The sequence below is a fragment of the Canis lupus genome, chromosome 22 (genome assembly GCF_048164855.1).
Source record: "Canis lupus baileyi chromosome 22, mCanLup2.hap1, whole genome shotgun sequence".
In the NCBI taxonomy this organism is placed as follows: domain Eukaryota; kingdom Metazoa; phylum Chordata; class Mammalia; order Carnivora; family Canidae; genus Canis; species Canis lupus.
The window spans coordinates 20,530,852-20,542,714 of NC_132859.1; positions in this window are offsets into that span (position 1 = coordinate 20,530,852).

Here is an 11,863-nt window from a genome sequence, read left to right on the forward strand (position 1 = left end):
TCCCTCCGGGGTTCTGGGGCGAGAATCCGCTTCATGGGTTGGCTCTCTTTAGCTTCTGCTGGCTTCCAGCAATCCTTGGTGTTCCTTGGCTCATGGCCACATCTCTTCAACGTCTGCTTCTTTTCTTCACGTCACTTTCTTTGGATGGTGCCTTCTCATTTCTCTCTGCCCCCGTTTTACAGGCCATGTAGGGCTCACCCAGATTATTTAAGATGATCTCATCTTGAAGTTCTCAAAGTAATTGCACCCTTTTCCCAAATAGGGAACATTCCAGGAATTAGGATGTGGACACATCTCTCTGGAGACCACCGTTCAACCCACCAGTGTTAGGAGAGTGCGAAGAAATGGAAACCCTCCCAAGTGGCTGCGGAGAACAATTTGGCAATATCTAGGAAATAGATATAGCTAGTGATTCCTTTCTTGAACCAGAAAGCAAATATATAGGAGACAGACGTGCTTTCCAAAGCCCGGAGACTCCATCCAAGTAGCGGGCCAGATGCTTTTTCCAGTCCTCTTCCTGCGGACCAGGGAGCCCTGGAAAGTTTTGCCTTGATGCTGACGTATCTCTCCACTCTTCTGTCCGGTGTCAGCCACGCTTCCATTTCCTCTGATCTTGAAAGGCAGCGACCTTTAGTAATCTGGTGTTTATAGTTTCCCACCCTTTGCTCCTGCAGCCCATGTGCTCTCCAAATGGACTCCCTGGGGGTGACCTGTGGCTGCTGGGGTTTACAGGGATCCCCTGAGCAGGGGCAGGAGGGACGGTCCCACTTTCCTTTAGCTAATTTGTTCGAGGGGATTTCTGTAAATGGAGTTTCCTTAAAGCAGGGAGGGTCCGCCCTGCCATTATTACCCAGAGCAGAGCCGTCAGATGCATCAATGTTTAGGAAGAACACTGAACTGGATGAATGAGGCGGAGTAATTGGGCTCGGATCCAGCCTCGAATCCCACAGCAGGAAAGGGGGGCCTTTCATCCTCCTGCAGCCCTGCCTCCCTCCTCTTGCTTGCTGGGAGACACCAGAGTGCTGTCAAGGGAGCCCGGCCCAGAGAAGAGAGCTCACAAATGAGATCTGAGGCCCTTTAAAGATCTTGCATCTCATGGAAGAGGATTTCCACTAACAGGCAGGAGACAGATGCACGGCAGGCCTGGAGAGAGACATCAGAGAAGGGGGCTCTCCCCTGTGATGAGGGCATTCAGGGATGAAGCAAGGGGGGAGCAAGGCCGGAAGTGCTGTGGCTTGCTGTGTGTCACCCGGGCCAGGCTGACAGCTTGGTCCTAGAATCCCAGGCTCCCAGGAGGCAGAGCCATCAGGGGTGAGGGTGGGGTGAGGGGGGGGGGGGGAGGTGGGCTCACTGTGCACTTGGCTCCAGAGGAAGAGGGATTGGCATGATTCACATGGTATAGTGGTCAGGCTGGGCAGGGCCTTCGAAATAATGAAGACACCAGCTGAGTTTCTATGTAGGACACTTTCTTTCTTTCTTTCTTTCTTTCTTTCTTTCTTTCTTTCTTTCTTTCTTTCTTTCCTTCTTCTTCTTTCTTTCTTTTTCTTTCTTCTTTTTTAATTTGAATTTTATATATTTATTCATGAAAGACACATAGAGAGGGGCAGAGACACAGGCAGAGGGAGAAGCAGGCTCCCTGTGGGGAGCCTGATGCAGGACTCAATCCCAGGACCCCAGGATCATGACCTGAGCCAAAGGCAGACGCTCAGCAACTGAGCCACTCAGCTGTCCCAGAACCCTTCTTTCTTGCTCTTCTCTCAGATCCTAGTCTCCATCTGTCCAGGGCTGAGGAGCATGTCATCCAGCTCTGGACCACTGCTAAGGCAGCCACAGACATCCTCTCTCCCCTTGTGAAATACCCGACTCCTCTCACCTCTCTCCCTTTCAAACATCCTCACTCCAGACTTTTTGTCAGGCATGCTCTGATGCCAGGGCCCCATTGCTCATTCTGCCCCAGGTCCCCTGACGCCTCAGTGTGGTGCAGACACAACAGTGAAGGGAGGCTGGTGGTGCTGGACTTTGTCCCGGGGGTTTTGGTAAGTCACCTGAAGGAAGGTACGTCGAGGTCAGCTCTATGCCATGGCTGGCTGCTCCTGACCTTGCTCTGAATCCCCCACCCCCTCTCTGATGGTGATTATTACTGACAGGCTCCAGGTAGGCCCTGCCCTCCTGTCCTGCCCACAGCATGGTTACAGACCCCTCCATGCATGTGTGGCTGAGTTGGCACCGGCTGGCACACACATACCTCACAGCCTCTGCCTCACATACCTCACATACCTCACAGCCTCACACCAACTTCTATTTTCACTTTGAATGAAGCCCAGGCTCCTCAGTGAGGCTCACGAGGCCCTTTGCACTTGGGGCTACTCCCCACTCTGGCTTTGGCTTGCACACAGTGTACTCACATCTTGGATCCAGTCAAATCCAGAGCTGAGGGTGCAAATGCCTCTGCACTGCATCCATGTGGTCCCCTGCCAGGACTTCTCTTCCAGAGTCTCCCTCTTGGTGCGTCTCACTTGCACCCCTGCACACATCTCCCTCCCCCCTCCTCCCAGCCCACTGGGGACCCTCTTGGTCAACAGGCTCACTCTGAACCAGAACACCTCGGTGTGGAGCGCTGTGCCAGGACCCCAGACTCGGATCTCCTGACTGCAGAACCTGAATGTCACCCTCAGTCCCAAAACATCCTCCCTCATGTGCAGGACAACTGCTGTCCCCACTTAAACTACTCTCCCAGGCCCATCACCACCATGAAGGAGCTTCTGAGGCTTTCCGAGCCGCCCTGGCTGCTGTTCTCTCACTGCCCAGGGCACTTTGGTGGGATCGCTTGTCCACGCACTTGAGGGTTTTTTTCCCTTTTTAAAAAACTTTTCTTCTATCAATATTTGATGAGGGTAATTTCAAAGACTTGTTTAGTATGATCTGCACATAAGGAGCCCTTCGGAGTATTTATCACGCTCGGGGTATAATTACATTCAAATCCTGAGACACTGTTGCTAGGTTACTGTTGCTCCAGGTTTCTCTGACTCCCATGCTTGAAGTGCTCCGCCTCCCCCTGGTGATATTAGGGGCAGGGGACCGGCAGGGTAGGACTTACCATTGTCCTAATGAAGGCGAGACTCTGGGGTCTCTCTCCATACTTATATATGTGTGGATATGTATATTTATATATAGTGTGTGTGTGTCTGTGTATATATATATATAGAGAGAGAGAGAGCTCGAGGATGTGCATGGTATGCGTGGTATATGCAGGGGCACTTTGCATACCTCCCCAGGTGGGGCTGGATGTGCAGATCACGTGGTTCATGCAAGCAAGATTAGAGAGGCAGGGAGGGGATAAAGAGGGCAGTTGCTGCCTTGAAAGACTCCCCGGGAAGGAATCATCTCTCAGCCTTCCCTTCCGCCCGGCTTCTCTCTGAGAACCTAGCACGCATCCTGCATCCTTCGAGGGCCCCAGGAGGAGTTCCGTTCTGACGGCAGGAGGCTGCCCTTGTCCAAGGACACAGGCTGCTTCTGAGGGGAAAAGCACCTGCCTTCTGGGCTGAACAGTAAGGGAAGGTGAAAAATCAGGATGAACAGCCCAAGGCCAGCCCTCCCCCACGGGAGGCTCCCCCCAGCACAGCAGCACGGTGGCCTCTAAAAACTGGGGGACGGGTGGATGGAGTCCTGAACCTGAGGGGCTGGCCCCAGTGCCTCGGGGTTGGGGGTGTGGAGTAAAGGGGCAGAGGCCCTTCTTTCAGGCCTCACATTCCCCAAAATTCTCAAATGTAGACTTTTGATGTTATTTCCAAATGGGGCTAAATCACAACCATTGTTCTTCTTTTCCTTTTTCTTTCTTTCTTTTTCTTTCTTTCTCTTCTTTCTTTCTCTCTTCTTTCTTTCTTTCTTTCTTTCTTTCTTTCTTTCTTTCTTTCTTTCTTTCTTTCTTTCTTTCTCTTTCTTTCTTTCTTTCTTTCTTTCTTTCTTTCTTTCTTTCTTTCTTTCCTTTCTTTCCTCTTCCTCTTCCTCTTCCTCTTTCTCACAGTTAAAGGAGACAACTTGCTAAATGTAAGCCTTTAAAATATACCACACATTTATAACTCTGTTTTGGCATTTACATCTCTTTTCAATCAACTGAGACCTCTCAGCATAAAAAGTGGCCTGCCCCTGTCTACCTCGGACAGCCCGGTTTCATTTCTCCCTGCAAGTGTGGCGCCTGGCACCTTGCAGTAGATTGCTAATCCATGGATGCTGCCTGTGTGGCTGAACATTGATTAATGGCCGGTCAGGGCCAAACCCACACATTTGTGTTTAATGCACTAATGAGTCAGCACCACTGGCCTTGGAAAAGAAAAGGCAAGTAAAATGCAGGCCGATGGGTTCAGGACTGAGTTTAGCATTGGATTTGCATTTCCTGACTGCTGCCCAATCTATTTCCCATTGGCCTTTAGAAATGCACTAGATTGAATTGTGTTTCCTACTGCAAATTTTAAATAAGGTGGATGATACAGTAGGCACTGCTTTCCACAATCCCCTGGGTATAGCTGCAAATATGCTTTTAAACCTCAGAGCAATTTCCCCAGTCATCACAGAGCAATAATTGCTATTTAAAAAGAATATATACCCACATACACACACATAGTGTGTATAGCTCATCGGTGGGGAATATAGATTGTTGTCAATTTTTAATGCAAAAAATAATTAAAGACTTAGCATCTGTTCAAAATATTTACAAACAGATTAACTATTAGTGTTTATCTTCAAAACCACTAGCAAGATCTGGAGATAATTCTTTGAGACATCAACTGGGTAAAACACATTTTGTTTTAACATGAAAAGTTCCTAAGCCTTTGTGTCAGGGGATGCCACAGAGAGTAGATTTTTCCCAGTTGTTGAGAAGGTTAGCTAAGCTGGTGAAGGCTGATTCTGTACAAGATTGGCAAAGGATTCATGGATTCTTCTAAATGATACTGGAGAGTGAGAAGTTGAATTTATGCTGGATGAGTGTGAGATTCTTTGTCTTAAAGAATCACACATCTGATCCTTGTGTTTGCCATTTGCTTGTTACCAACAAGAATAGTCATTTCTGGTTTTGCTGACCACGGGGCCTTGACTCTGTCTCTGCTCTGGAGGTCTTCTTCTGAGAGAGGTTAAGGTAAGGCAATTCAAAAATAACTATCTGTATCATCCAGGAAAATGAAACTTAGACCAGAGATTTCAATCGAGGGATTTTGCTATAGGAGAATAGTTACAGCAGGGTTGGAGGAACTAAAAACAAGGGATGGTGGGGCAACCCAGGGATTAACAAGAGGTCAAAAAGAGGAATCACCATCACTCAAGCTGGTGACACAAAGGATGAAGATGGAGTGACTTAGAGCCCAGGAGCTGGGGCTGCCTGGTGGTTGCTGAGGCCAGGTGAGCATAGCTCTCATCATGATGTCTCCCTCTCCCAAAGTGGAGAGAGGGAGAAATTCCCTGGATTCTCCTCCTTTCCTGTCTTCCATACTCTTTTGTTTGCCTCCCACTGGCAGAGCCTAACCAGAAGCCAGGGAGCATAAGCACTTGGGAAAAGTAGTTGGCGGTGTCAGGCTTCTGAGGCTCAGTGCAGTGAGGGACACAAGGACAGATCTGAGGGTCGTTAGCAATTAACTGGCATACCAACTCAGGCCCAGTGCCAGATGAGGAGAGGGAGATAAAATAGTGAAGGAACCCAGAGGAGGGAGTGGATGTTTCTACGGGGGAAATCAAGGAAGGCTTTTTAGAAGGGGCACAATGGACCTACAATGGACCTCAAAGTATAAAGAGGATCTCATCAATAAGGCTAGGGCTGAGTGATGGAAAGACAGAAGACATTCATCTGTAATTAAAGGAAAGGTAACATCCAATATAAGGGAAAAGATGCTTTGAGATGAGAGGAAATGGAACCAGACTGATGGGACCGGTTTCCATGAGGTATAGAGTCGAAGAGACTGGGTTTGATTGAAGATGAGTCAAAGGAGAGGGCTATCATGGGTTGGGTTGTTTAGCAAGCCGTCTCTGACAGAGATTGGTGTGTGGGGAGTTTATGAGAGGGTGCTCTCAGGGTCAGCACAGGTAAGGAAAAGGACGCAGGTCAAGATTGGGCAGAGGAGGAGCTGGACTGGTATGCGGCCACTCCAAGGCCTCAGCCAACCCCATGGGGAGCTCCAGAGCTGAGATGCCCCTTCAGACTGGTCCTGAGCTAGGACAAGGAAGAGGGGCCTTTCTTTCACTGGCCAGTCACCAGGTACAGGCTGCTCCACCAAGATGTGTGACTCCGGGTGAGGCAACTCGCTTTAGTCAAGGAGCATTCCCAGCCAGGGTGGGCAGCCCCAGTAGCACTTCCGTCTGTGTGTGTGTGTGGGGGGAACAAAGTCCTTCAGTTCCAGTGTAGACAACACAGCACAGTGTCCCTAGGCCCAGCTGAGGGAAGGAAAATTAAGGGTACCTACTCTGCACTGGGAAAAATAAGGGTACCTACCTGCACTTCACACACGTTACTTCACTTCCAGGCCCCCAGCAAGGTCCACATCTCCAGCCTCATTTCACAGGCAAGGAGGCTGAAGCCCAGAGAAAGTGACTTGCCCAGTGTCCCCAGTCCATAAGTGATGGAGTCAGAGTTTGAACCAGGTCTGCCCTTCTGCCCACGGGACCATGAGGAACTCTCATGGTGGGGAGCCCCTCTTCTCTGAAAGTCAGGAGATGACGACCGAGAGTGAGAGGTCAGTGGTGAGATGGAGGCTGGCTTCTAGAAAGCAGAAAAAAAATCAGAAATGACTTCAGAGCTGAATGTGATAAAAGAATAAAAGGATTGATTACAAAGCAATTGAGAGAGCCAGGTGAGTTGAGATTGCATGGAAGTTTTCTGGCCCTTAATGGTGTTTTATATTCTTTTTTGGCCCTTCTGTTAACGAAACCCTCCTACTTAGGTTGAAGAATCCTCCATTTTTTGAGCCTAGGTGGGAGAAACTGAAAACAGCAGGTTGTTACTTTGCCAGGCTCCTCTGTAGACCAGTGGCGCCCAGGATATGGGCTCCCCTGCTCACCCACAACCCCCAGCTTTGGTGCACACAGACCGTAGGAAGGCGGGGGCCTTGGGGAAGCTGGCCTGGTGGCCACAGGGCTTGGGTGGGGGTGACCACACAGGGTTTGGAGATGGCACTGGGACCTTGGTGGACTGTTTGGCAGCATGCTTTTGAGCACATTTTGAACATTGCTCCTAGCTGGCCTCTCCAAGTCTGGCTCCTTAGCCCTCCTGCCAATTCTGAGTGACCCAATCAATATCCTTTAAAAAACATTATCTTGAAACAATTTCACACTTGTAAAATATTGCAGAAATAACAACCCATAAACACTTCACCCAGATTCCCAAAATGCTAATAACATGTTACCACACGTGTGTTTTCTCTCTCTCTCATGTCTTTATCTATCTATCCTACTATAGTAATAATTGTTTCAGATAAGATTCATCAATGGATGCTAAATTAATGCTGGAAAGAATGCTCTCAAAATATATCCCCTTAATTATAGAGAGGAAAGAATAGCTTTACAGTAAAGAAACCTGGTAGATGCCCCCTTAACCCAGAGATCAAACTTAATATCACAAGCAAGGGGACAAATCAATACCGTGTGCCCCTTGATAGGACATGCCAGATGAACACACCATCACTTTGGTGGCATTCCTGCAAAAATGCACAATCTGAACTCACTATTGAGGAAACATTAGAAGATACAAAGCTAAGATTCATTCCACAAAGTTAAAGGACTATTTTCCCTAATATGGTTTTAGTAATTAAGGCAATACTCTATCCAAGTGTTTTATAACCTGCATAGCACCAAACCAATGTAAGATCATTCTCGTAGTTGTTTCCATGATGAAGTCTATGCTAGTGAGGAAATGCCTGAAGGGGGCACCCTTCCAAGGGTTGACTGCCATATTGCCAGGGACCCCCAGGAGCAGCAGGTGAACAGAGAGGGAGTAGAGGCAGGTGGGGACTGTTGGGGGACAGGGTGTTGAATACAATGTTCAATATCCAGTCGATGCTTTTGTGTCTTGTGTTTTCCACTCACCCCTGTGCGCGATTATGGCTGCACGATTATGGCATATTTACTCTTTTTTCTGTCAAACAATGAAAGCAATGTATGGCAAAGGCATAGGCTGAGGGCTGACACTTTCTGAGCACTAGCTGTGCCCAGCACTGTAGCTATACGGTAGGTTGCATCCTCCCTATTATGAGCTGCTATGTGGCAGTGGTTAATGGCCAAGGCTCTTGATTGAGTTTCTTCATCTGTAAAATGGGGAAAATGATAAAGCATGGTTCACAGGCATGAGGCGAGGATTAAATGGGATACAGTGTGTAAGGTGTTTAGCACCATGCATGGCTACTATGAACACATAAATGTTGACTATAAGTATGACCAGAAGGGTGTTGGATTAGATGATGCACTTGAGGTCACTCGGCCTTGAGAAACGAACTGGGTATGGGGCCCAGATTTGCATTTTCCACACCAATATTCTCCTCTGGGTGAAGCAAAGAGATGAGAACTAACAGAGATCAAATGCCCATTTCACAGACAAGGAGACCAAAGGCAAATGGAGAGCTCTGGTCTCCCATGGATTAGTTCCTTCTGCCCCCTTTGCCAGCTTCCTCTCTCACCTCCACTTGTGTTAACCTTGGTGCCCGGGGAGGTGGGCAGAGAGCTCATAACTCTGTAATTGCCTTGTGGATTTTATGGGGCCATATAACGGTGTGCTGTGCAAACTTTTATGAGTATTTATTTTACAATGTCTATTGAAATCATTAACACTTTCATTAGCCAGATTCAAGGGCCATGAGAGGCTTGGCTTCCCCACTAAGACCCTTTTTGTCTGTAGATTTTAAATAAAAGTTTAGGAAAACATTGCATGCTCATCCCAAGGCAAGGAGGTGTTTTCAGTGTCTCGCAGATCCAGATAGAATTAGAAATCCAGGATCAACTATTTATCCTTTTCAGTTCTGTGCTGGCTGGAAGGGGACAAGTGGAGATTACTAGACCAGTCAGTCCACAATATTTATTACTTCTCCTTGAAACTTGGATTTCGCTGGCAAAGCTGATTTCTGAGTGACCTCATGCCTTCTGAGATTGCATTTTCATTTTGGATTCCATAATTTCTGGCAAGGTAGGAGCTTGAGCACTGGACACCAAAAAAGATAAAAATACCATTCTTACTTCCTTTGAAATATGTGACTATACATTATTTGTGGCTGTATCTGATAAAATTAGGATACTGTCTCTAATGTACTTAAAATCTATGGTAAAGACTCAGAGTTGTTTATCAGATTTTTTTTTTTTTTTTTTAAGTGATGCCTTAAGCTCATGTTGCTAAGAGAATTACTGTGCTTGTGTGAAGTGATCATTAGCAAGAAGTGAGCCAGTACCTGGAAATTTATCTCTGGTCAGGTAAGATCAGGACAGGGATGGTTTACTTTCTCAGGGCTGAGGCCTGTCAGGAAGCTTACCTAATTAAAATAAATGCACATTTTGTGCACTGTTTGACTCCCCCAACTATATTCAAGGAAATGTCTGAAGAACTATGAAGAGAGATGCAAAATCGAATCGAATCCTCTTGTCTAGAATACAAGTTGTTTTGTTGTTGCTGTGTTTTTGCTCCTTGTGGATCGTGCTTGCAGTGGGTGAAGTTAATCCTCCTCAATTCCTGGCCCCCTTATCATTACTGCTGCACTTCCAGGCTTCTCTTCCTTTATTTACTTTTGGGAGCACCTGGGTGGCACAGTTGGGTAATCGTCTGCCTCTGGCTCAGATCATGATCTCGGGGTCCTGGGATGGAGCCCTGCATTGGGCTCCCTGCACAGCATGGAGTCTGCTTCTCTGGCTCCTTCTGCCCACCACCCACCACCCCAACTCATGCACTCCCTCTCTCTCTCTGTCCTTCTCTCTTGTAAATAAAAATATTTACTTTCCCCCCTTTATCCCCTACACCACATTCCCATTTCCTTCCTCCCCCGAAGCAACTGCATTTGTGAATTTGATGTCTATCTTTTTTGCTTCTATATGTTTTCACAAAATGTTTACTGTTTACTGCATGTATTTTAATGTATATAAGTGGTATTGTGTTCTATAATCTCCTTCCATTTCTTACTCTTCTCACTAAATACTATGTTTTTAAGATTCACTCATGCTGCTGTGTTTAAATCTAATCTGTTTCTTCTAATTGCTGCATAATGTTCCATTCAGATTTCCTTGTGTGAAAGAGTAGACTATTTTGAGGATGAGGTCTATCTGAACTTCAGAAAAAGCAATTCTGTGATTCTGGGGAGAGCAGGCTAGAGTCACTGGGGGATAGGCAGCTAGAAAGCAACTTCAATCATCCAAATGAGAGGTCACTTGGGTCAAGTACAGAGAATGGAAAAGAGAGGGGGTGTGTTAGACTTATTTAGAATAAGAGGATGTATTTTGACTACATATTGTACAGAAGGAGTGAGGAGGAGAAAGAATCAGAGGTGACAGTAGAATTTGAGCCTGAGGGTCAGGGTGGTTTTAAGTAGCAGCGATTCAGGGAAGAAACAATAGAAGGCCAGGATCTGGTGGAGAGAGGAGATGGCATTAGGATGGCCTGAAACCTAGACATATATTTACTCATTCAGTCAACGTTTATTGGGCACTTATTATATGCCTGGCACTGAACTAGCCTGCTAGGAACACAGGTGGGGGTGGACTATACAGCCATCTCTACCCTCATCAGAGGAAGATAGGCATTAACATCATCGCAAACGGGATATGGGAATACGAAGAGCCCTGATTCAGGTAGAAAATTGAGAAAGTGTTCTCTGGGGACATCACTGTTCAGCTGAATCCTGGATGGGTAGGAGCTACCTAGGTGATGAGAAAGGGAAAAGCATTCCAGGAGAAAGGTATTCCACACTGAGGAATAGCACAAACAGAGGTGTGGAAGTGGGAAAGAAGTTGGCACACGTGAGGTGCTGGAAGTAGGCCAGGGTGTTTGAGGCATCACAGGGAATGAGAGGAGGCCTGCCATGGGCTGGATTCTGCAGCATCTCCTAGGGCATGCTTGACTTTGTGAACCTCATCTGAAGAGGAATGGGAAATATTAAATGTTAAATGTTAGTCATGACCTGCTGTGCTCTGGTGAGCAATTCAAAACCAGGCTGCCTAGAGAAGGTTCTAGAAAGGCAGCATGGAAGGATGGGAAGATTTTTGCGAGTGGGGTCAGTGTTCAGGCAGAGAGGTGGCATGTAGGAAGTCACGGACGTGAGAACTAGATTGGCATGTTGGAGGAGTGAAAGAAGTGAGTGTAGCTGATGTGTAGAGAATGAGTGGTGAACAATCTGGGAGGATAGAATTCAGATCACCTCAGGGCTTGTGAGCCATTCTATGGAGTAAGGACACTACCCTTTATAAAAGGAGGCCATCAGAAGGCCTTAGGCAAGAGGGAGTCCTGTCTGATGTGGGGGGCTAAAAACCTCATTTAGGCTGCTCTGTGGAGTACAGATTGGACAGTAAGTAGGAACATTGAGGAACGGGTGCAGGTCTCCAGATGAAGGGTGGGGGCGGTTTGGACTGGGCGTGGCAGAGGAGATGGGGAGAAGGAAATTGATTTAAGAGGTCTGAGGTTGAACTGATGGGGCTTGATGATGGATTAGAATGAGGGGCAGGAGTCTCTGTCAGTGTGGTGGTGATGGGTTGAGCTTGAGCTGCCTGTCGGATATGCAAATGCAAATGTCCTCAGATCACTTGGATATGGCATTTTGACATGTAGGAGATGGTTTAGAGGCCATGAGATCAATTTCAGAATCATGTGTGCTGTGGGGAAAAGGGAGACCATGAGAAATAGGTGAGATCCTCA